Genomic DNA, 3,133 nt, shown 5'->3' with positions numbered 1-3,133 from the left:
TTTCCATTATTAAATGGTTCAAACCAAGCCTTTGCTTTTATTTAAGACTACAGCAGAGATGAGTATTATATCAGGTAAAAAATTGGGCTGGAAATATCTTAAAAGACTTTCAAATCTGAAATTTTACAGAAAATTAGTAATTCTAGACTAACTCCCTAAAAGTTAAAATTCCTTTATATTTTATTGAAATTTTATTCTGTCTTTCTGATAGACTAGGAGTTAGAATATCTGGAGATGGGAATAGACGCAGCTGGAGAGTGAATGGTGTCCCTTGGGGCTAAGTCTTGAAATGGGGAAGAAATTACCCAAAACAAGATGGATGATTCTGATAACAAATAAGTGAACAAAACTTAAAAATTCCCAGGGATGCTGTTGAGGCAGGAGAATAAGTGCTGGAGGCAGGAAACTTAAGGGCTTCCTTGAACTAAATCAAATGAAAACACTTCAGCTATGACAGGAAATATCCTCTCTATTTACATGAGGCATACAATAAGTTAATGAATTTGTAACTCAACTTCATCCTCTTCATTAACATGGGGTATAACCAAGTAACCAATGGAAACCTCTAGAGGGCATTTAAACCCCAGAAAATTCTGTAACAATGCTCAGGCCCATTCCTACCCTGTAGAGCATGCTTTCATTTTAAATAAATCTCTGATTTTGTTGCTTCATTCTTTCCTTGTTTTGTTTGTGTGTTTTGTACAATTTTTTGTTCAAGACATCAAGAATCTGAATACCCTCCACTGGTAATAGTGTCACATAAGAATCCAGCTATCACAGAATCAAGGTAACACTAAATGGACATCAAAACTTGGCTTCCAGAAAAGGAGTTTGTGTTCAGTGAGTTAAGTGTTTAAGAACAATGGGAATAATAGCTCATGGTGTTGGTGGTAGAGGAGTTAAATGGTAGCATAGCTAACAGGATCAGAACAGACATAGTCATTTGTATTTTCCCCCAAAATCTGAACTTTGTTACATGTGAGCTTATATGTCTTAGAAGGCTAGAGATAAAATTGATACCCTCTGTAAGAGTTAAAGAAAGACGAAAGAAACATGAAACAACCTTGACAGTTAAAGACAAGTTTACTTTAGATAAAACCTAAGAGGGTCTTTTGGCCAGTTTCTGTCAGGAGCTCTTTCTCTTACAGACTAAGAGTATATATTGGGATTAGGGTGAGGGGCACTTACTACAAGCCTGGAATGTTTCCGTATGGGGCAGAGGGTTGGTTGTCTTGGGGCTGACATCTTTCTTGCAGGAGGGTCTTAATCTTAGGGCTGGCATCTTCCCGGGCAGAAGGGGTATATCTTGGGGTTAGCATGTCTCTGGTCAGGGAGGTTTCTGGTTGGAGATGCTTTTTGTGGTTTATGATCGTGCTGACCTTAGCCATTAGGCTGATGCCCTTTGGATTTAGGCATATTTATTTTGTTTTGTTTTTTATTAAGGTGAACTTTAGAATGAGGGACTTGTCCAAGATGGTGATGCTCCTGCTCTTTCACCCTCTAGTAAAGTTTTTCTCGATCAGAAAACTGTGTGACTGTTTTAGAGAGAATTCCTGGGTTCTCCAGTTTTCCTGCCTCAGACAGCTAGGGCTCTTTGTTCAGTTTCCCTCCAATGGGCCAGGTATGGCTCTTTGATCCATCTTCCTGGGCTGACAAGCCAGGTAGGGCCATTTTTCTCTGAGTTTCCCATGCTGGCTCTTGGAGGAGGGGGGCTCTGTGACTCGGGATTATAAAACAAGTAACCAATCTGGTATGGGAGTCAAAGATCAATCAATCCAGAGGATGTTTGAAAGAACTCCTCTCACTGGACAAGAACATGAGTAGGGAGGAAATAGCTCAAAGGTAAAAACTCCAGCTGCTCCTGCCTGGATGGTATCCGCTTTCCGGATCCCCTCCCACAAAAGCGTGGGAGCTGTCTTTTCACTCTGCTTAATAAAATGCACTTTGCCTGCTCTTTGGGTGCACAAGTTTTATTCCAGCTGTAAACTCACTGTGCCTCTGGGGCCCCTTTCCCCATTCTTCAGGGTTAGGAAAGACAAGAATATAAGTGCCAGCTATGGTTCCCCCTTCCATGGTGGCCTAGTGGTTAGGACTCCTGGTTTTTCACTCAGGTGGCTAGGGTTCAACTCCCGGTGTGGGAACTAAGGAATCTAGCAGCAGTTACACTCCTCCAGTAACAAAATCATTGGTACCTTGAATAGAACAAGTTTCTATTGCACATGACTGTCCCATGCATCATGCCATATTTGGCAGTCTCCATACAGTGAATACCAGATGCATTCTGGAATAATGGAAAAAAGCATCTCAAGTTTAAGGATATTTGGTGGGGACTTAAGACATGTAATTTAATCTTAAAAATTTACATTTGCCTGGCATTTTACATTTTGAAGCACTTTAGAAGGATTTTCTTGTTAAGTGATACATAACTGTTTTGTTAGAGACAGAAAAAATATTATTTTTCTTTTTTCACAAAAATGACCTACTTAAGCTCTGACAGATAGTGACAGAACAAGGACTTAATCAAAGTTATTTTGTCCCCATTGTTTTTTTCTTTTGTTCAGAAAATGTCCTTCTAGTCTAAACATATACATAAGGAAGAGAATAAATTTCCACAAAAACATAACATTACAAAATCTATGAAGCAATTTTAGAATTCCTGAGTGGGAGTAGAAAAAAAACTACAATATAGTAAATTTCATTGTACTCTGCATTTATAAGATTTTGGAATGTTTTCAAAATTTATATTATTCTGAGAGCATACTTAAATAACAACTTGGAATCAATGGTAAATTATGTAAATATGATTGAATCATCAGTAAATTGCAACTTGATATAGCTGTGTGGTAATAAATGTATAACTGTTAACTACATTGACTATATTTTATTATATACCCAAGAGCCAAGATTCTCACATATGTTGCATTTTTCCAGCCGTTTTTGTTAGAGGATTGATGTTAAATCATACCTCTTAGCTTTTTTTTCTTTTTTGAAAGGAAGTCTACCTATGTGTCATAATGAGACCCACTCAATCATTCAGCTCAATGTTCTACTGGCATCTAAATAATAGAATGCCTTCTCCATTACATTTATTAACTAAAATTGGGAGCTACATCTGAAAATTATTTTTGCATAC

The sequence above is a fragment of the Cebus imitator genome, unplaced genomic scaffold (genome assembly GCF_001604975.1).
Source record: "Cebus imitator isolate Cc_AM_T3 unplaced genomic scaffold, Cebus_imitator-1.0 Scaffold305, whole genome shotgun sequence".
Lineage (NCBI taxonomy): Eukaryota > Metazoa > Chordata > Mammalia > Primates > Cebidae > Cebus > Cebus imitator.
This window is presented reverse-complemented; position numbering follows the sequence as displayed.